Consider the following 23,659-nt stretch of genomic DNA (forward strand, 5'->3'; position numbering starts at 1 on the left):
TTTTCGTTTTTATCGGTACCAGGGATCGAACTCACAAATGCATGCTTGCAAGACAGGCGCTTATGCCGCTGAGCTAAATCCCCAGCCCCTCTTTGTGATAATTCTTGTGCAATCAGAGCTTTATTCATAAAGTCTTTGCCTGCATGAATGTCTTCAACAGTTTTACCTATTCTATCTTCCAGCAGATTTAATGTTTCTGTTTTAATATTTAGATCATTCATCCATTTCAATTTTAGTTTATTGCATGGTGAAAGATATAGGTCCAATTTTAATCTCTGACATGTGCAAAGCCAGTTTTTCCAGAACCATTTATTAAAGAGGCTATCTTTCTTCCAGTAAATATGTTTGACACCTTTGTCAAAGATATGTATGTCTGGAGTTGTTTCTGCATCTTCCAATCTGTTCCATTGATCTTTGGGTCTGGGTTTTTGCCTGTACCATACTGTTTTTATCATAGTAGCTTTGTATAATGTGTTTAAGTCAAAAATTGTGATGCCCCTGCCTTGCTTTGTTGCCTAGAATTACCTATGCTATTAGAATAGAGACTATAGGTCTCTTCTGGTTAAAGATTGATTTAGGATTGCTTCTCTAGTTCTGTGACATATGCTATTAGAATTTTCACTGGAATTGCATTTAAACTCTACAAAGTTTTGGAAGTATGGCCATTATTACTATACTGGTTCTTCCTACCCAAGAACAAGGGACTTTTCCATTTTCTGATGTCCTCTTTAATTTCCTTTTTCAGAGTACTGTAGTATTAATGTAGAGTTCTTTTATATCCTTCATTACATTTATTCCTAAGTATTTCATTTTTTAAAATTTCTATTGTGTAAGGTATTATTTTCCTAATTTATTTTTCAGTGAGTTTGTGGTTTGTATATAGCAAGTGTTGGCTTTGTCTCCAGATATGCTAGTGAATTTGCTTATTAAATCTAGCAGTTTTTAGTGGAGTTTTTGGGGTCTTCTATATGGAATATCATGTCATTCACAAATAATGATAATTTAAATTCTTCTTTTTCTGTCATTATTCCTTTCCTTTCTTTCTCATATCTAATTGCTCTGGCTAAATTTCCAGGACACTGTTGAATAAGGGTGGTAACAGTGGACATCCTTGTCTGTTTCCTGATTTTAGAGAGAAAGATTTTAGTTTTTGTCCAATTAATATGGTTTGTCATAGATGGCTTTTATCAGACTGAGATAAAGACCATCTAATCCAATTTTCTATAAAACTTTTATTTGACTCTGTGAAATGCTTTTTATGTATCCATTGAAATGATCGCATGATTTTTGTCCTTGGCTCTGTTAATGTGGTGAGTGGTGACTTACATTTATAGATTTATGTATGTTGAACCATCCATCCTTGCTTCCTTGGAACAAATATCACTTGGTCATGGTATGTATTCTTCTTGATGATTTGTTGAATTTTGTTTGCTAATATCTTATTGAGAACTTTTGCATCTACATTCATTAGAGAGATTAGCCTGTAATTCTCTCTCTTATTTGGGTCTGTGATAGCTCGGACACCAGAATAAAACCCAAGGAAGCGAGAAATTAAAATTTGGGGAGCAAAGGCTTTATTTTAGGCCAGGCCTGGTGTCACAGTCTCCAGGAGCCAATTTTGAGACTGCGCGCCTTACAGCTAGAAAGGTTGGGTTTTAAAGCCGAAAACCACAGGAATGTTGCGCACTTTGACTCAGTTAGGTAGCATTTGGGCCTTACAGAACTTCCTGTAATTTCCTTGAAGTTAAGCATTTCTTAAAGAACATCACATTTTATTACAGATAGCTAGATGAGGGGTAGGGGAGGGGGTTACAGGAAACTGACACCTAAGGCTTTTACAACCTTTTCAGGAAATTGAAACTTAACCTAGAAAGATAGGAAGGGAAGGGGAGGGGGAGGCAGTAAATGCATACAGAACAGAAAATGAGGTGAAATGATTAAAACTAGATTACAACATTCCCCTCTGATGTTGTGACTAAGGTCAAATCTTTGACCTAATGTTTAAGGATTTTGAGGTATGGGCTCGTAGGCGTGCTGGCGTAACATCATCAACTTTATGCCTTGCATTTGTTGTCTGACAATGTAGTTATTTTATTGAGTATACAAGGACCTACTGTGACCAGGAGCTGTACTCCTAACAATGGTCCAAGCAAAGGCAGAAGATAGGGCAGAATTTTATTTTAGACACTCCATAAAAGGTTTTTAAATAGCTTTCTCTTCTTTTTGACTAGGTCTTCTTGTAGTATCTTGATTTTATCTCAGATAATGCTGGACTTATTTACATAAAAGCAGCATCGTTCCTGCAATGCCGCACAGATCCCTCTTTGTTCTGACATTAGGAGGTCTAGTCCCCTTCTGTTTTGGAGAACTACACTAGCCAGTGAGTCTATTTGGTCTTGAATGACCTGAATGGTACTAGATAATGCCCGCACATCACTAACAATCTGGTTGGAAAGTTGGACAGAAACCCTTACTCCTGCTGCCCCCATATCTAAGGCTCTTGATATTTTTAGGCCTACCAATAAGGAATAAATTGAATTGCCCTCTTTGAGCGGCCTGTGATATAATCTAAACTAGGAATGGGGACAGGCTCATCCCCAGGTAGGATCTCTATATCAGGCAATAGGACCGATGTTATACATATCCCTGTCCAGTTAGTTGGGAGGAAAATATAGGCCATATTTTTTTCTACAAATAAATACTTGTCCTTTGGCTGGATAAAGGGAGGTAGTCCAGTTAACTATGGAACTACAATTAGTAAATGCAACGAACCCCATGTCAATGTTGGAGGTATCGTTATGAAAACCTCCTTGGAGGCAGAGAGAGTCCGTGAAGCCTACTGGTTGTACTCTAAAGGGCGGGACCAGCACTACAATTTAAGTAATCTTGTTCCTCCAGCGTAGTCAGAGAAACATTGGTGGGGATCGCAAGGGGCATGGGGGAGCCCTGTGCCATGAATAACCAGCAATTCTTCAGCCAAAGTTAGGTTGGAAGCATTTAAGGCTTTATGAGTGGCCTGTAGAATATCAAAAGTTTGAGCATCCAGATCAATTCCCCGCAATTTAGGCAGCATCAAGGGGTGGTAATATATCTGGGGAAACATTATTTTTATTGGCTGCTTGACTCGTTCCTCAACCATGAGTTTTCTGATCTTATCTTGTGGGCTGCCTCCATCAGACACATGTATAGGGGTCACCCTGCTCTAGCACACTGATTTACCAACCTTGCCGAGACATGAGGCTTGTGCATACTTTGAGCTTCCTATTACTGTCGAATTGGTGGACCAATCACCTCCAACACTTCCAGCCCGTGTCCTCATAAGCTCAGCAGTGAAGTAAGTTTTGCTATCTATGCCTATACATTCTTGTACAGAGTCACAGCAGGAGGAATGCATTTCTGAATACTAAGAACAATTCTGAGGGCATGGCCCTGGCTGGCTGTCTTTGTTAGGTATCATGTGGGGCTTTAACATACACATCTACCTTTTAGTCAAACCTCCTGTAACTGAGGGTATAGCAACTAGGAATGCTAACTTGTTCCCACAATCTTTCCGAAGACTGTATGTATACAATTTATCATTTGTGTGGGAAGGATCTCGATCCTTGTTTCCTATTGTATGTATAATTCCCCCCCAGCTGGAGTCTTTACCTTTAGTAAAGTAGCCCTCTCCGCAGTCACAGGGGCTCCCATACAAGGATCTTAACAATAGTTCTTTGCTTACAGGGGGACCAAAGCCACCATGCAAGGTCAGCATCAATGTTATTAAAATCAAAGCAAGCAAGCGAAAACAGGTCATTCCTAGCATAATCTAACTATGGTTTAGTCAATTTTAACTTTAAGGGGTTACCAGTCTGCTGTATAGTTCACTGAGTATGTCCCTCGTTGTCCGCTCTTTCCAGTGGCTTTACATGAGTATAGTGAATCCACGCAGTTTTTCCTGCTACCTTGACGGCAGTGGGGGTACTGACCACCATGGTGAAACTCCCAGCGGGGTTCGAGGGAGTCCCAGTGGTGACATTGCACCAAGACTGGAGTCCCCGGCTCAATTGGCACCTTGAGAGGCATCTCTGAAGGCAGATCCAGGTGTTTTTGTCTAAACAGCTGGTGGATTGAAGTCAACACGGGTTGGAGAGTCTGCTGGGACTTAATGAGATCTTGATTAGTTATTTTAGCTAGTTTATTTTCTGACAATCTTGGAACCAATGGCGCGGGCCTCCCAAACATGGCTTTAAAGGGGAAAATTCCAGAAACATATGGGGTACATCTAGCTCTTAACAGTGAAAAGGGAAGAAAGCTCACCCAATTATTGCCAGTTTCTAAAGACAGCTTAGCTAAAATGTCCTTGAGAGTTTGGTTCATATGTTCTACTTGCCCTGAGCTTTGTGGCCCATAGACACAGTGGAGTTTTTCAATTAATCTTTAATGCCTGTGCTAACTTTTGGGTGACTTGGGCTATGATAGCCGGGCCATTATTGGACCCCATTGATAGTGGGAGGCCAAATCAAGGTGTGATCTCATGCAATAGCTTTTTAACTACCACTAAGGCTGACTCAGACTTAGTAGGGAAAGCCTCTACCCAGCCAGTGAAGGTGTCTACTAATACCAAGAGATAGCGGTGCCCCTGTAAACCAGGCTTTACCATGTCCATGAAGTCTACTTCCCAATGTTCTCCTGGAACAATTCCTCAATGTCGGGTGGTCTCCAGCGTAGAGCTCTTGGCTGAGTTGACTAATGAGCTCTGTGAGCATCTGGAGCTCAAAGAGGCAGTCGGTTTGCAGAGTTTTTGGAATAAAAAAACAAGTTCTGAACAATTCCACAATTTTAGTTCCCCCTAAATGGGTAGTCTGGTGAGCCCAGTGTAACAGCTCTCACCCTAGTGCCTCCGGTAACAGTACTCGTTTAATCAGGTAACTGGTACCAGCCCCCTGGGGTGGGGGACTTTGCTCCAAGTTGAAATGTTAACTGCAGGTCTTTGTGCAGACTGCTTCTGACAAGTCGGAGGGACTAGCATCAGAGCAGTTACTTCCTTGGTTGGCCCCGCTGATATGGTTGCTATTTTTCAAGTGGCTTGATCTGCCAAACTGTTTCCTAAGGTGACAGTGTCATCTCCTGTCTGGTGAGCCTTGTAATGAATAATAGCAACTCGTTGAGGTAGCCAGACAGCTGCCAGCAAGTCTAGAATCTGTGGAGCATTTTTAATCTTAGTCCCAGCTGAGGTTAAGAGACCTCGCTCCTGATATATGGCTCCATGTACATGGACAGTAGCAAAAGCATTTCTTCAGTCAGTATAGATGTTTACCCTCTTTTCCGTGGCTAGTTTTAGCGCCTCAGTCAAAGCAATGAGCTCCGCCTTTTGGGCAGAGGTGCCAGACTCTAACTGCTTAACCCAGAGTACCTCTTTTTTGGTGGTCACTGCTGCCCTGGCCACTCGTTTGCCATTCTGGATGAAGCTGCTTCCCATTGGTGAAATAGTTGTCGGCATTTCCCAAAGCCTGGTCGGTAAGATCAGCCAGTAGGTTCTGCTGCAGTTCGAGGATGTCAGCACACTCATGGAGAGGTGTCCTTTGTTCCTCCAGGTCGTCATCAGGCATAAGGGTGGCTGGGTTTAAAGCTGAAGAAGTCTTGAATATCACTGACTCTGGGTCTAGAAGCAGGGCCTGATAGTGTAGAATTCTGGTGTTTGAGAGCCACTTTTCAGGAGAGGTTTTGATAAGAGTCTAAACTGTGAGAGGTCACTACAGAAATCTTCTGTCCAAAAGTGAGGTGTTTTTTTTGCCTCTTTTTTTTTTTCTTTTCTTTTTATCGGTACCAGGGATCAAACTCACATCTGCCTGCTTGCAAGGCAGGTGCTTATGCCACTGAGCTAAATCCCCAGCCCCTTGCCTCTTTAAGTAACATTGCCACAGCAGCTAGGATTCTCAGGCAGGGGGGCCATCCTCCTGTCACCGGATCAAGTCTTTTGGAGAGGTAGGCTATAGGCCTCTTTTAAGGGCCAATGTCCTGGGTTAGAACTCCTTTGGCAGTGCCCTCGAGTTTAACTATGAACAAGGTGAATGGCTTGGTAGCATCAGGGAGTCCTAGAGCTGGGGCCTCTGTCAAGCTCACTTGAGCTGCTGGAAGGCCCATTCACATTTATCAGTCCAGTTCAGTGTTTTGAGTTTCTCCCTTATAGGAGTCATATAGAGGCGAGCTTTTCAGTAAAATTTAGCCTACAGTATCCAACCACCCCCAGAAACTCTCGTCTGTTTTTAAAAAATTTTCTCTCATAGAGCAATTCTAACACCTTGGTTATCTTTTTGTTGGTAGCTTCTTGTAAATTCTCTCAGTTCTCAAAGACCTTTTGTGCTATCTCTATTAACTGGCTGAGGGGCATTTTTTCAAATCTCTCAAACCTTTGCAATTTTTATCTAACATGTGGGGCTGACTGAGTTGCAAATAGAACAACTGGTGATACTGGGGGAACCTCCTTACTTCTGGTTGTTCAATTGGGTTGGGACAAAAGGAGATCATGATTTTGGCATTCTGGATCAGATAGCAGGCTTTATCTGGATGGCACACTGCTTTTTGTCCCAGGGTGTCATGTAGCAGGCCACCATTTTACTGAAATTACATTCTTAACAAAAAAGGGTTTTTTCATAGGTAACAAAATTGTGCTGCATAATCTCCCACATGTTCATAGCACATGCAAGAACTTGTATCTTATCTCTAGTATCACCTATAATCTCATTTTAATGGAAACATTTTGCAGCAAAGTACCAATCTTATGAATACTTCTACCAAAACTGGTCTAATACTGTCAAATTCTGAACACATTTACTTCTTGTCAAACCTGTTATTTGCAGTACTATAAACCAAGACAAATAAAATTCACATCCTCTTGAACTTTCTTCAACTTACAATATACCCCCCAAGTTGAGCTTTTATCTTCTTCCACATTCTGGCACAGCCAGACATTTTTACTTGAAGACAAAACCACTTTCTTTGTCCCTCTTTTTCTTACTATTACCAGTCAATTACCTTTCCTCTCGCTTCTCAGACAACATCAAAACTCTCAACAAAACCTTTGAAGTCACCTTTTAGTAGTCTAAAACATACTTAATTATTTTATGTCTTTTTACCACATAAAAATGCTGTATTTAAAAAAAAAAACTGTAACCTTTTAACTGGCTTAAATATAGTATGACCTGGTTTTCAAATATAGTATGACCACTTGGTAAAGTTGATATGATTCTTAAAAACCATAGATATACATATATATGTGCACATATGTTTAAATTTTAACCAGAAAGAAAAATACTCTTTTTAAAAGGCACGCCAATGTTGCAAGTAATCAATTGAGGACTAAAACATTAAACTGTTAGAGAAAAGGAACAAATTGCCTATAAAGGAACTTATGTTAGAATCATATCTGATTTCTTATCACAAACTTATCTTCAAGTGAAGTATTTCAAGCCCTGAAAGAAAATAATTTCCAACCCAGGTTGATACAGCCTTCAAAACTGTCTTTCAAAATTGATAGAGAAATAAGATAATTCCGTGACAAAGAACATTTGAAGAAATTCATGGCCATCAAACCAGCACTCTAAAATATTCTGACGGACATTCTAGAAAGAGACAATAGTCATGCATGGGCCCCTGCTGGAATGGGGACAGTCAGACCCAAGCCTCTCTCCATTAGTTTAGTCAGTGCCATTTGTGGACTGAGGAGAGAGAGAACCAGGCCTCCCAAGGAGGTGATCCCTGCCTGGAAACCATATCATTTTCATTGTTTTCTTGGGTTGGGTTTTATTCTCTTTTGTTTTGTTTGATTATGTTAAATCTGATGGCAGGAGCAACTATTTAAAAAATAGCAAGACATGTTATGGTAGGCATTTTGGATTTCGCTTGTTTTGAAGTCCTTTATTGTATTCATTGTTTTGTTTTTATTGTTTCTATTCTGTTCAAATTTTCTTGCCAGTCCTTTTGTGTGTGTGTGTGTGTGTGTGTGTCCTTTTGAGACAGGGTCTCACTATGCAGTTCAGACTGGCCTTGAGCTCCCTTCGTAGCTCAGGCTGATCTCAAATTTGCAATAATCCTTCTGCTTCAGCCTCCCAAGTGCTGGGATTACAGGAGTGCCACCACACCTGACTTGTTCAATTTTTACTATATTTGAATATATCTACAGCTATTTTGAAGATAACAAAAGACATTATGGTAACTACTGTTGATTTCATAACGTTTTGAAGTCCTGTACCACTTAAACTGTTTCATTTTTATTGGTTTTTATTCTGCTTTATTTTCCTTGGTTTTATCATCTTTAAATAAAAAAGAAAGAGATAACAAGGACTACAACTCCATGAATCCCAACAGAAAGAATTCAGAAGGCAAGGTAAGGTGAGTGGTTAAACAGAGGGAAATAACAGGAAAATAACATGACAACAGAATAAGTGAATAGATATCAGTTATAACCCACAGGACAGTAGTCTCAGTTCACCAATCAAAAGAAACACACTGGCAGAGTGGATCAAGAAGCAAGATCTACAATGTGCTACATACAAGAAAGAATTTTAATTCAAGAAGAAATTCACTGACTGTAAGTTGAAGGATGGAAAACAATAGGAACCCACAAAAAAGCAGGGGTAGCCATTCCATTTGCAGACAAAGTGAGTTTCAAGCCAAAACTGATTCACAGAGAAAAAGAAGCTCATTTACATCCTTGTAAAGGTAACAATCCAAGAGGAAGGGATAACAACCAAAAATATATGTGCACCAAATACCAGTGCACCAACTATATAAAGCAAACATTAATAGGTATGAAAAATAAGATTGGCATTAATACAACTGTAATTCTGTATCCCCATGATCACAAATAGATCAACTAGATAAAAAGAAAGCAACAAAGAATCAACTAGATAAAAAAGTCAGCAAAAATCAGAGTTAAACCAATCATTTAAAAAAATGGGTTTAGTAGAGCTATCTAAGGTGTGTTCCACTCCACGGCAACAGAATATACAGAATGTATGCATACAGAATGTATACAGAATATACATACCTCTCACCTGCATACAGGATGGTCTCCAGAATAGATCACATACTAACTCATAGAACATGCTTAATTAAATGCAAAGGAATTGAAATTATACTATATATATCATCAGAGCTTAGTGCAATGAAATTGGAACTCAATGGCTAAAGACTCCTCAAAACTGCATAAATACATGGAAATTAAATAACATTCTCCTGAAAAACCAATGGATCACAAATGAAATTAAAGAAGAAATTAGACACTCTACAACTAAACACTAGTGCCAATATAGCAATCAGTGAAAGCAATCCTAAAAGGTAAATGTATAGTGACAAATTTCCATATCAGAAAAAACAAAGCGTGCACTCAAATAATCTAATGTTGAATCTCAAACTTCTAGAAAAAGAAAAACAAGTGAAACTGAAAGTACACATCCCAGAGGAAAGTATAAAGATCAGAAGCAAAATTAATGCAATTAAGATCAAGAAAATAGCACAAAGAATCAATGAATCCAAGAAGTGGTTCTTTGAAAAATTTAATAAGTTTGAATCTTTAGCCAAATTTATCAAAAAAAAAATGGAAAGAGGGTCAGAGATATATTTCAGTGACACAGGGCCTGCTTGATAAGTGCAAGGTCTTGAGTTCAATTCCTGGTATTAGGAGAAAAATAGAAGTAAAGAAAAGACTCAAAGCCATGCAATTAGGAATGGAAGTGTTGAAATCACAACAGATTCCATAGAAATTCAGAAGATTATAAGTACTGCTTTTGAGAACCTTTATTCTAATATGATAGAAATGCAGAAGCAGCTGGAGATGAAGCACCTGACTGGCAAGTGCAAGGTTGTGAGTTCAATCCCAGCAAAAAAAAAAAAAAAAAAAAAAAAAAAAAAAAAACGCAGAAAAAAATCCAGATTCTTAGATCATATGAATTATTAAAGCTGGATCAAGAAGGCATAAAAATTATAAATAAACTAGTATCAATCAATGAAATTGAAGAAACAATTTTTTTGAATAAGCAATTTTAAAACTACCAAAGAATAAAAGCTGAGGTCTTGCTGGATTCACTGCTGAATTCCACAAGAAATTTAGAGAAGATCTAATGGCACTACTCCTGAAACTCTTTAAAGAAATGGAAAGAAAAGCAATTCTTCCACATTCACTCCTAGAAGCAAGCATTACCCTGATACCAAAACTAGACAGATTCAACCAAACAAGAGAGGCCAATCATCCTAATGAACATAGATGCAAATCTTCCATAAAATATTGATAAACAATGTAGAAAATCATCAAGACTATATACCATGACCAAGTAGGAGTTATCCATCAGATGCAAGAATGATTCAATGTACACCAACCAATAAATGTAATACACCATAACACAGAACCGAGGACAAAAATCATCTGATCATCTCAATAGGTGCAGAAAAAGAGTTTGATTTTCCATTAATGAAAAAAAAAACACTGAAGAAAATTAGAACAGATCATCTTTTTTTTTTAATTTTATTTAAGGAGAAAAGAAAAAAAAAGCAGGGAAAGGGTACAAGTTATACAGATTTACAGAAAAAAAAATGAACAGTAGGAAATCACTAGTTAATGGATTACATATTGTCATCTTAGAAATAATCGTTCAAGTCACAAAATTAAAGCTTGTAAAGTGGACATTCCATCAATGATACTGCAAACAGTTCTGTTCATTGATCCAATAAAACTCTGTGATATCATTTTCTATCTTATACACTTAAATATACATGCAGTTATATAGTTTGGAGCACTTTCTTTTCCTCTCTTTTGTACCATGACTATTACACATTTTGGGTTTCATTGCTCCCACGGCTCTTATTGCTTTTTTGGAAGAGAGTAAAACCAAATGTGACATAACAGAACAGAATCGGTCAAGTCAAAAGGGTGGACATAATAGATAATGTAAAAACATAATACAAGGTGATCAACAATGGTTACCATAATGCCTCCCGCTATCTCTAATAGAATTGCCTATATCGTTAGTTATAATACAATTGAACAAAACAGTAAAGAATCAAACCGACAAAACCAAAACATTGGAGACATTGTAGGTCTTCAAAAGTAGATAAAAGTCAACAAGAATGGGCGTCATAATGAATCTCATTATCTTTACAGCTGATGCCTAAACTTTCAAACCTGATACTATCAGCAAAACAGAATAGGGGAACATCAGTTAAAAACCAGATGGTGAGAGTAATACAGGGCTTTAAATCAAGGTAATGAAAAGTCAAAGTGGGTTACTATAATATATCCTGCTATTTTTTTCCTTTAATTATAAGGATAAAGATAAAAAAGTAAACAATGGAGTGGAGATTGAGATAAAAGAGGGCATAACAACGAAACAGCGCAGATCAAAACATAACCATTTAAGCAGAATAGTGTTTCACCACCAGATAATCCTAACCTAAAAGTAGTTACCATATTGTTTCTTTCTTTGAAATCCTTGAGTACAACTTCGTATACTGTAGCATTAAGTATATCAAAACAATGTAAAACCATTCAAGAGAATGACAGCATTACAGAGTATTTAGAATCGACTAACAGAAAATGAACAATGGTTTCTGTATAATCTCCTTGTCTTTAAAAGGTTTTTGCTTATACTATCGTACATAATAAAATCCAATAAGATACAGCCTATTTAGACCATTGGAGACAGAAGGACAAAAGCTAGATGAGACTTCAAAACAAGATGATACTAAATCAGTATTACCTATTAAGATGTCATTTTCTCCAAAATAGCTGTTCCTATCATCCAATCTTCTCTGCCTCATTTCTGTTGAGCTCTTTTTCTGTCAGTAGCTGTCAGTTTGTCTTCTTCATTTTGTTCTCTGCTCCATTTGTTGTGGCCTCTCTGCCATTATTTCTGGATTCTTTGTATTTTTCTTTTTTTAGAATATCCTGCAATACTCTCTGTAGAGTTGAATTGGTGGTTGCAAATTCCCCCAGTTCCTCTTTATCCTGGAAGCACCTTGTTTTTCCATCAATTTCCAGGGACAGTTGTGCAGGATATGTCAATCTTGGCTGGAGATTATTATCTTTCAAAGCTTGAATTATTTCCCCCCACGTTCTTTGTGATTTGATGGTTTGTGCAGAGAAATCTGCTGTAATTCTGATGGGTGTTCCCTTGTAAGTGGTCTGTTTCTTGGCTCTTACAGCTTTTAATATTCTGTTCTTGTATTGAATTTCTGGAATTTTTATTATTATATGCCTGGGTGTTGCTCTGTTTGGGTTGTAGGTGGCTGGGGTCCTGTATGCTTCATACAACTGAGTATCTTTACCTTTTGCTAAATTAGGAAAATTCTCCTGGATTATTTCTGTGAGTAGCTTTTGTAGTTCACTTGTTTGTGTCCCTACTTCTTCTTTTATGTTCTTAATCCTTAAGTTATGGATCCTCTTATCATCTTCTTGTCTTTGTATTATTGCTGTTTGTTTCTTTGTTATTTTTAAGAAGATTTTCATTTCATTCTCCCATATTACAAGTCTGCCCTCCAGTTCAGATAGTCTGTTCTTAGTTTCTTTCAAGCTGTTATGCCAGTCTTCTATAGACTTCTTAGTATCTTGGTAGTCCCTTTGAACCTGCTTCACGTATTCTATGCTTTCTCTGTTTTCTCCATCAAACAATTCTCCCCTTTTTTTCTGTTCTTCCATTCCACCACCTGCTTTTTCTTGGGTGGTACTTAGCATTTCTCTAACTATTCTGCATACTTCTAGCTTCAGGTCGTTGATAACTTCATTCCTGAATTGGTCTATGAGGCTCTCTATATGGTGCCTTATGTGTATTGGTGCGGTGTCTGCTATTGCCTGTTTCTCAGAATTGGGGGCCGAGGAGCCTTTCTTGTTGCTGCCTCTTCCCATGCTGCCTCTTCTTCTCTGTTCCTTATATATGCAAGCTTATATAAGAGGCCCAGCTTCTCTCCCAGTCAGCCACAGCCTGATCGAATCGCGCCTGTTAGGTGTTCCCGCTCACCGCTGCGCACCAGGGAGTTACGGACCAGGCAGCCTACGCGTCTCCCCTCCCGGCCACCGTCAGGCTCTGGGATCTGGGTTGGGCCAGCCCACTGGGTCCACCAGCAGCGTCATGTAGGCTAGGCACTTCTCACCAATCCCGCCTGAGAGGGGGATGTGTGGCTGGAGTCGCCACTGCGCCCTGCTCCCGCAGGACTGCTGGGGCCCAGAAAGTCCTCTGCTGGAGTCAAACTGTGGTGGAGTGTCAGTTTCTCTCACTCACCTCACCACAAGTCAGTGCACGCCTCCCTGCCATTCGCAGATTGCCGTTCTCAGAGCTTCTGCGCGTCTCTCTCCTTGCCGAGCCACTGTAGAGGCAGCCAGCGGCCGCGCGGTGGGAAACCCAAATCGCGGCTTACAATGGCGCGGGGTCCAGCCTCCATACCGAGGCTTTTCTGTTCATGTTTTAGCACCAGGACTGCATTCCAAGTTGGTTTCTCTCAGCCGAGTTCGTTCCTGAGTCAGCAGAGCATAACTCCACCTGCTTATGTCTCTTTAGTCCACACCATTCCTGGCTTCTGAGCCGAGTCTTTCAGAGAGCCTCCGGTAGTTGCTGTTATCTGTCTGCCATGTTCTCCCGGAAGTCAGAACAGATCATCTTTATCTCAATCAGATAAAAGCCATCTATGACAAATCTACAGGCAACAATAACAATGACAAGAAAGAAAGAAAGAAAGAAAGAGACAGATCTACAGGCAACATCTTAGTAAATGGTCAAAAACTGAAAGCTTTCACTTAGGAACAAAACAAGGAAGTCCACTATCAGCACTTTTATTCAATACAGTTCTTAAAAAACACTAGACAGAACATATAGACAAGAGAAAGAAATAAAAGGAATAATGATTGGAAAGGAAGAAGTTAAATTATCATTATCTGTGGATGACATGATACTCCACATAGATCCCAAAAACTTCACCAAAAGACTCCTAGAATTAATAACCAAATTTGGTAGTGTAGCTAGATACAAAGTCAGTGCTCAAAAATCAGTAACTTTTCCAACACAAATAACAAACTCATTGAGAGAGAAATTAGGGAAACAATGCCTTTCACAAAAGCATATAAGAAAATTAAACACTTAGGAATTGACCTGATGAAGGAAGTAAAAGACTTTTGCACTGAAAACTACAGCACTCTGAAAAAGGAGATCGAAGAAGATATCATGCAATGGAAAGATAGAGTCTGGGATCCAAGCCATGCATGGGCTGCTGCCAGACTGGGAACAGCCAGACCCAAGGCTCTCCCCATGAGTCAGTGCCATTTGGAGCCTGGAGGAGAAAAAAGGCCATACCGGAAGCAAGCCCAGTCTGGGAACCAGTGCCATAGGAGAGCCACCCCCAGACTGGGACCGGCCAGCCCCCAGCCCCGTCTGGCACGCGGGCTCGCAAATAAGAAGTACCAATCCCCCCACTCCATAAGCAACTGGCTTATCCAGAGAAACAGACTGTGGTGATAGCTATGGAGGTGAAATGCAATTGGATGCCTGTGAGCTTTGGTGCTTCACTAACACTGTAGGTCTAGGGACAGTGGTCTGATCATGGGTTCAGAGGATAGCGGTACTCGGTGTGGCATCTAGGGGGATCTCCTGAGGGTTGCAGCCATTGCTGATTCCCTATGGTCCTGAAGTCCTATATCGTTTCCACTGTTTTGTTGGGGTTTATTCTCTTTTGTTTTGTTTGATTATATCAAATCCAATTGCAGGAGCAGCTATTTCAAAGATAACAAGATATATTATGTTAGCAATTTTGGATTTACTATTGGCTTATTTTGAAGTCCTTTTTTCATTTATTTGTTTTGTTTTTTGTTCTCTTTCTTTCTTTCTTTCTTTCTTTCTTTCTTTCTTTCTTTCTTTCTTTCTTTCTTTCTTTCTTTCTTTCTTTCTTCTTTTTCTTTCTTTTATCCGGGAATAAAAGAATAGTGAAATTAAAGAAAGGAACTCACGACCTTGTGCTTGCCAGGCAAGTGTTTACACTATTGAGCTAAATCCCCAGCTTGTTTTTATTGTTTCTGTTCTATTCTGTTCTGTTTGATTTTTATTATGTCTGAAGTTATCTGCAGTTATTTTGAAGACATCAAAAGGCATTTACGGTAACTTTGTGGATTTTTTTTTCATATTTTGAAGTCTTGTATCACTTACACTGGTTTGTTTTTGACTGGTTTTATCCTCTTTAAAATAAAATGAAATAAATAACAATAAAAATGGAAAGATAAGCTTGTTCTCGGGTAAGAAGAACCATTGTCAAAAATGAAAATGGCCATACTTCCAAAATTACATAAATTTAATGCTATCCTGATCAAAATACCAATTGCATGTCACAGAACTATAGAAAACAATAGTAAAATTCATTTGGAACCAGAAGGGCCCTAGAATAGCAAAAGCAAATCTGAGCAAGAAAGACAAGGCAGGAGGCATCACAATTCCTGACTTGAAATTATACTACAAAGCTACTGTGATAAAAAAACAGCATGGTACTGGGGGGGGGGGCGGGTAACATCACCAGATCTGAGGCTCCACATAACTGATTAGAAGATATGGAAACAACTGCAGATGTATTTAATCATCTTATCTTTTTTTTTTTTTTTTTTTTTTTTGGTATCTTGGTACTCAAAACCTTGTGTTTGCAATGCAGGTGCTTGTGCTGCTGAGTTAAACCCCCAGCCCTAACCACCTTATCATTGACAAAGATATGAAACGTATTCACTGGAAGAAATAGCCTCTTTAATAAATGGTGTTGAGAAGACTTGATTTCCACATGCCAAAGATTAAAACTAGGCCCATCTTTCATCATGCATCAAATTACAACTGAAAACAGTAAAAGATCTAAATATTAACACAGAATAGGTAAAATTCCTGAAGACATGGATGTAGGCAAAGACTTTATGAACAAAACCCTGATGACACAGGAAATATTACAGAGAATCAACAACTGGTATCACATATTAAAAATTTTTTTCATAGGAAAGAAAATCACCAACAGAGTGAATAGACAACCCACAGAACTGGAATAAATTTTTCCTGCCAATCCTGAGATAAGGGTCTAATTTTAGAGTATATGATCATCTCAATAGATGCAGACTCCACAGTTTAAAGACCTAATCCAAAATGGTTATCTGAAATGAATGGACACTTTTCAGATGAAGGACAACTAGCAAATAAATATATGAAAAAAATGTTCATCACTACCTGTAATTTGAGAAGTACAAATTAAAAGAACACTGAGGTTCCACCTCACTTCAGAAAGAATGGCTATTATCAAGAAATCAACCAATAACTAATGCTAGTGAGACTATGGGAAAAAGGAATTTCTTTGTTGTTGGGAGTGTGAATTGGTATAACCAATGTGGAAATTAGTCTGGAGATACTCAAAAACCTAAAACTAGAAACTTCATTTTACCAACCTACTCCCCTTCTTGTTTATATTATGAAAGAGTTAAATGCACCATACTGCAGTACTATATGCACACTCACTGTTACGGCTTGTGTCTAGATGTGCCCCCAGAGCCTCATGTGGTCACAGGTGGGGTTTTCCAGAGATGGCCAGCTCTCGAGTATCTGATGCTGGAATTGATTCACAGAGCAATGCTCTGCTCAAAGGCACTAGGATTAAGTGCATGAGTGCTGCCCATCCTAAGAAGCCTGGATATGACACAAGGGGTAGAAAGAGTATTAAGATTCCTTGTTGGCTTGCTTTTGCTGTCCACTGCTTGCCAAGAACTATTTCTTGTCTGCGGTGCCCCTCTGCCAAGCCAAACTGCCACAGGGCCAGCCATGGGCTGGAATCTCTACAAACTATAGGTAAATAACTCTTTCCCCTTTTACTGTGGGTGTCGGGTAGTTTGTCTTAGCAACAAGAGAAAATGTAACTGCTGTACACTAGCAAAAGGAGCTTCATTATGTTTGTATTATGCTAATGTACCTGTAACACTGCCTACTGTTCTATGCATTCCCCCCCCTGGGTGACCTAATTGATATGTTAATCAATGTTCCCCTCTATAAAGAATTGTAAATGCCTGGGAACTTAACCTAATTGATATGTTAACCATTGTTGCCCTCTACAAATAACAGATGTGGTACTAAAATAAGCTGACAAAAGATTGTTAATTACGGCTAGACTTCTTTGTCCTCTGCTAAAGAAAACATTTCATTAGCGGATTTTCTGATCCATGCCCATAACCCCTTACTTTGTAAATGTGATATGTACATAAAGACTGCAAGCTTTGAGGGGAAAAAACAGCTTTTGCAAACTCCAACTGCACTAAGTTGCTGGGCCTGGGATAAAATAAATCAGTGCTGCTTTTTTGAAATATATTTTTGCCCCATTTTTTGAACTTCAGTTTGGGGGCTCATCTGGGATTACTGGGGGACCCCCCCAAATTATTTTTTCACCAATTGATTGGCTAAACATCTGTAAGTATTTGGTTTTTCTGCCTGTTTGTAATCTGAGTGCACACATTTGTAAATGCAGATAAAATGAGACAACTTCCGGGAGCCCTTTTTTGTAATTTAGGGCTTTTGGGGCCCATTAGTAAATTTGGGCCTCAGCCTATGTGGAGGTTTTGCCCATTTGTAATTTATATGTGCACAGTGATTGCAGATGAGCTAGTGCTCCTTCTGCACCAGACTCCAGGGACTCTGGCCCCTTTGTAATGTGGGGGACGTAGGCCCGTGTGAGGGTTTAGGCCCATGTATCGGACTTAGGCCCATGTGGGGGACTTAGGCCCGTGTGTGTGGCCTAGGCCTGTGTGGGGGATCTACACCCATGTGGGGCATTGGGGCCCATTTGTGTTCCTCTAGCTCGCCAAACTGGGGACAGAAAAATCTTCATTTGTGTCTTTAATGTTGGTCTTGTCTTTTGTGGCTCCTTGTTTAATGTTTTAGTCCTCAATTGATTACTTGCAACCTCGGCATGCCTTTTAAAAAGTATTTTTCTTTCTGGTTAAAATGTGAATGTATGTGCACATATATATGTATATTTATGGCTTTTAAAAATCATATTAACTTTACCAAGTAAAAACCAAATCATACTGTAATTGAGCAAGTTAAGAAAGTTACAGTTTTTAAAATGTAGCATTTTAATGTGGTAAAAAAACATAAAATGATTAAATATGTTTTAGACTACTAAAAAGTCTCTTCAAGGATTTTGTTAAAGGTTTTAATGTTGTCCAAAAATCAAGAGAAAAAGTAATTGACTGGTAATAAGTAAAAAAAAAAGTGGTTTTGTCTTAAAGTAAAAATGTAAAAGAAAAATGCTTTCTCTGGTATGGCTATCAAGAGCAAAGAGCCCAACAGGCTAATTTGCAATAGTATAAATTTGGGGGAGGGCAATTTCCAGAAATACTATAAATTATAAAGACAGAGTTGAGATTTTGATTGCTAAAAAAAAAAAAAAACCAGAAAAAGGAACAATTGGTCTTGTACTGAAAAAAAGCCAATCTAAATTTAAAAGAAATAACTATTGTGCCTAATGTAATTGGTGATTACAGAGATAAAATACAAGCTCTTGCATATGCTGTAGACATCTGGGAGATTATGCGGCACAATTAATTTTGTTAACTATGAAAAGGCCCTTTTTTGTTAAGTATGTAATTTCAGTAGAACAATGGCCTGCTACATGGCACCCTGGGACAAAAAAGCAGTGTGCCATCTAGATGAAGCCTGCCCTCTGGTCCAGAATGCCAAAACCATGTTTTCCTTTGGTCTCACCCCGATTGGACAACCAGAGGTAAGGAGGTTCCTGATCGGTATTGCCGGTTGTTCTCAATAGCAATTAGGGCACCCCAGAAAACCCACCAATATGTCCAGGATAGCAGAGGTGAGGCAATTGGCTAGTAAGTCTCCCTCAGGGTTCCCTAAAAAGATTGCAAAAGGTCTATCACATTTATACACTGGTAGCACCTAAAAATGCAAGGGCCATTAATATTGCCTTTGTAACCCAGTCAGCCCCTGATATTAAGCAAAAATTACAAAAGTTTGAGAGATTTGAGAGAATACCCTTCAGTCAGTTATTAGAGGTTGCTTAAAAGATATTTGACCAACAAGAGGACCCTAAAGACCAGGCTTAAGAGGTTTCTGCTGGGCAGAAAGACTACATTGGTTGTTGGACTCTCCATAAAAAAAAATAAGACTCTTTCCTCCCAGCAGATACAAGCCATCCAACAGATTCCAGTCCCTGTGACTAAAAGCAAGTGTGAGAATTTCTAGGAACCATAGGGCTGACCCAGAGTTTGGGACCCTTGTAGAGGCCTGTTGCCTATCTTTCCAAGAGACTTGATAATGTGGCAGCCAGATGGCCACCTTGTCTGCGGGTGATTTCGTCGGTGGCCCTCCTGGTAAAGGAGGCTTAAAAATTGACTTTTGGACAAAAGCTCTTAATTGTCCCCTCCTGTTCGCAGGAGACTCTCATCAAGGCTCCACCAGACCAATGGCTGCCCAACTCCCAAGTCATGCATTATCAGGCATTACTTCTGGATCTGATTACCATCAGTTTCAAGGGGACAGCAGCTTCAAACCCTGCTACTCTGCTGCCTGATGATGCCCCTCTTTGCCCCCCCACCACTATATTGGGGGCCAGACTTGACAGATGGGCCTCTGCCCTTAGTTCCATTCTACTTCTCCGATGGAAGCAGTTACATCTATCAAGGTAAGTGGGTCGTGGGAGCTGCCATTACCACAGACTCTCAGATTCTGTGGAAACCAACCCTGAGGCTGGAAACATTGGCCCAATGGGCTGAACTCATTGCCCTCACTGAGGCCTCAAGTTGTCAAAGTAAGCATTTGTTACTGCCCATGTTCATGGGCTATTTATCAAGAATGGTGCTTATTGACTTCTGGGGCCAAAAGATTAAAAATGCTCCCCAAATTTTGGACTTGTTAGCTGCCATCTAGATGCCAAGGAGAATGGCTATTATCTACTATATAGCCCATTGGGCAGGAGAAGGCCTTGTTATACGAGAAAAAATAATTTGGCAGATGCCACTGCCCAAAAGGCAGCCACAAAATTAGTAGAGATTGAGATAGCCCTGACATTACTACTGATCCTACCTACTTTGTCAGAGCCTGTTTGCACTTGAAAAGACTTGCATCTGGGGCTAATATCAAAGCTTGCCCAGTCTGTGAGCCTCAGATGCCCTCAGTGCCAATTGGTAAACCCAAAACAACTGCAACAAATAGAAATCGCTCAGTACGTGAGACTATGCCTAGAGAACATTGAAAAATAGACTTTACAAAAATGGGGAAGCCTGGACTTCAAGGAAATAAGTACTTATTAGTAATGATAGATATTTTTCACTAGATGGGTTAAAGCTTTGCCTACTCAGTCTGAGTCAGCCCTGATGGCACTTTCCCTGATTTGGCCATCCCTTATCCATACAGTCTGACAATGGTCCAGGTTTATAGCCCAAATAACTCAAAATCTAACCCAAGATCAATTGGAAACTCCATTGTGCTTACCGGCCTCAAAATTCAGACCAAGTAAAAAGGATAAATCAGACTTTAAAGATGGTAATTACTAGTGGTCTTAAAAACTGGTTGGAACTGGGTAAGTCTCCTTCCTTTTTTGCTCTTTTGCATGCATGATGATGTATCCCCTATGTTGCAGGTATTTCCCCTTTTGAGGCTTTATATGGGAGACCTCCTCCTCTTATCCCTAAGATTTCTGAGAAAAAATTAGCTAATTTAACTAATCAAGATCTTACTAAGTTCCCTCCAGACTCTTCAGCCAGTTCTGACTTCCATCTACTGGTTATTTCTTTTCTTTCTTTCTTTTTTTTTAAAATCGGTACCTGGGATTGAACTCACAACCGCCTGCTTGCAAGGCAGGTACTTATACCGCTGAGCTAAATCCCCGGCCCCTTACCAGTTATTTCGACAACAACATCCTCTGCCTGCTGTCCACTGTGAGGACAAACCCTCTGCTGTGGAGCCTGGGACACCAGTGCTTATGAAGCAGCATCACCATAAGTCTCTTGAGCCATGATTAAAAAGGTCCCTACATTGTAGTCCTCAGCATTCCAACCTCTATCAAAGTAGCCAAAAAGCCTGCCTGGATTTATCATTCCCACTTCAAGCAGGTCTCAGCTTCCAAAGTCGATCAACCTGCAGATAAGTGGACTGTCGTTCCCTCCAAGGACTCCTTAAAGCATAAGATTGCAAAATATAACTGATAATCTTGTGTTCTCCCTTATGGAGACTCCCAGGAGGCCTCTGTCTGACTTTTTAAAAAAAATTGTTACTTGTATGACAGAACAGAATAAATTTAAATGTTGGTTTTCTTTCTCCTTTTGGTTAACAGTTTTAATAATGGCAGCTGCAAGACCTTTGTTAATCCTCCTATTGGGCCTTATTTTGTAAACAAATTGGTAAGCTATGTCATTTCATCCTGATGGGATGAAATATGACAAGATCATAGACCTTAAACTATGTCAAAGATCAGGTTCAAACTGTAAAGCTTACAATTTTAAAGACACAAGGTTATAAACAGATACCTATGTCTAAAACCTCATGAGCCAAGATTTGGATCACTGACTAAAATCAGTGGAGAATGCTGTACACTAGCAAAAAGAGCTTCATTATATTTGTATAATGCCAAAGTACCTATAAAGCCGCCTACTGTTCTGTATGTGTTTTTTCCCCCTCTGGGTGACCTAATTGATATGTTAATCAATGTTCCCCTCTATAAAGAATTGTAAATCCCTGGGAACTTAACCTAATTGATATGTTAACCATTGTTGCCCTCTACAAATAACAGATGTGGTACTAAAATAAGCTGACAAAAGATTGTTAATTACTGCTAGACTTCTCTGTCCTCTGCTAAGAAAAACATTTCCTTAGCAGATTTCCTGATCCATGCCCATAACCCCTTACTTTGCAAACTGTGATATGTACATAAAGGCTGCAAGCTTTGAGGGGGACACACAGCTTTTGCAAAATCCAACTGCACTGTGTCACTGGGCCGGGGATAAAATAAATCAGCGCTGCTTTTTTAAAATATGTTTTTGCCCCATTTTTTGAACTTGCGTTTGGGGGCTCATTTGTGGATTACAAGAGTAACTAAGACACCCATGTTTATTCCAGCACAAATTCTAGGAGCAGCCCAGGTGCCTATCAATGTGTGAATGGATAAAGAAAATGTGATTTTTATAAACAGTGGAGGACTACACTGCCATAAAAGGTAAGCTTGAGACATTTTTAGTTAAATGGATGTACCTTGAGGACAGCTTTTTAGGGGGGCAGTTTGGAGACAGTGTCTCACTAGCTGGTTCAGGCTGGCCTTGAGCTCACTGTGTAGTCCATGCTGGCCTTGAACTTGCTTCTATCCTCCTGCCTCAGACTCCCAAGTCCTGAGATTACATATATTTACCTCCACACTCATTTTAGGAACGTAATTTTTGATGTTTTGTTTTGTTTTTTGAGACAAGATCTTGTTTTGTAGTTCAGGCTCACTCTGAACTCTCCATGTAGTCCAGGCTGGCCTCAAACTCACAGTGATCCTCTTGTTTCAGCCTCTGAAGCACTGGGATTAGAGGTGTGTGCCATGATGCCTTGTTTTTATGAATATAATTTTAAGTGAAATAAATTGGGCCTCCATGTTTAAATATTGCATTGTCTCTCTTGTGTGAGAAACTGAAAGGGTAAATAAGGGTCAAAATATTGGGAAGTAGGCAGAAAATGTTCAAAAGGGAAAAGAAAGGAGGTGGAGGGGAGGGAAAAGGAAGGAGGGAAAACACATACAAAATGAAGAAGAGTTAAAGGAAAGCGGGTAAGACAAAGTTTATAAAGGGAGTAGGCAGAGGTGTAAATTTCTATGATGAATGAATCATTGTGTATTTCAAATATGTACCAATAAAATGATTTTTAAAAAAGATTGTATCAGTATACTACCATCCAATATAATTAGTTTTGCTTTTTAGCTAATTTGACAGCATAACTTCAAAAAGCTTTCTAAGAGGAATAGTTGTGGGTATGCAGCAAAGACAGTAAAAGGATTTGTGGAGAGGTTTGAGCAGAAGTGCCAGGCAAAAGTCTTGGAAGGACACAGACAGTTTTTGGGAGTCAGAAAAAGATGGGAAGATGTTTGGAGCTGTTTCTCCCATCAGAGTCATGCTCGGTCTGCTAAAGATGTTGAAGGAATCATGGGACATCCAGTAACTTACAGGTTAAAAAGTCACGCACACGTGCAGTATGGATTTAAAACTTGCTTGATCCAAAAGAAGAAGAAGGGGAGGGAGGGCAGGAGGAAGAGGAACTGGAAGCAATGTGGTTTTAAATGTGAGATAATGTTTTTTCCCTTAAAAAACACTGGGTGTGAAAGTGAGGAACGAAGAAGAATAAGTGAGAATTCATAGAAAACTTGCACAGAACATAAGGTTATTGTATTCAAACACTGATGTTACCTCTTTGAATGAAGAGGAAATCAGATTCGCGGAAGCAAGTTCAGAATGCAAGGCCACCCTGTGGGCATGCAGTGGAGGCAACGTTCCGAATGTGCCTGCTTTAATTTGCATTTATTTCATTGCTAGCAATTAGGAGCCTTTTAATGTATTTCTGTTTACTAATATTCTCTTAGTGCAAATTGTTCCTTTTCTTTGTCCATTTATTTCTTGGTCTTTTTCTTAAGAGCATGAGCTTGTTTT

Source organism: Cavia porcellus, unplaced genomic scaffold (assembly GCF_034190915.1).
Source record: "Cavia porcellus strain 051 isolate PalLab524CR breed Dunkin Hartley unplaced genomic scaffold, mCavPor4.1 scaffold_2, whole genome shotgun sequence".
NCBI classification, from domain to species: Eukaryota; Metazoa; Chordata; class Mammalia; order Rodentia; family Caviidae; genus Cavia; species Cavia porcellus.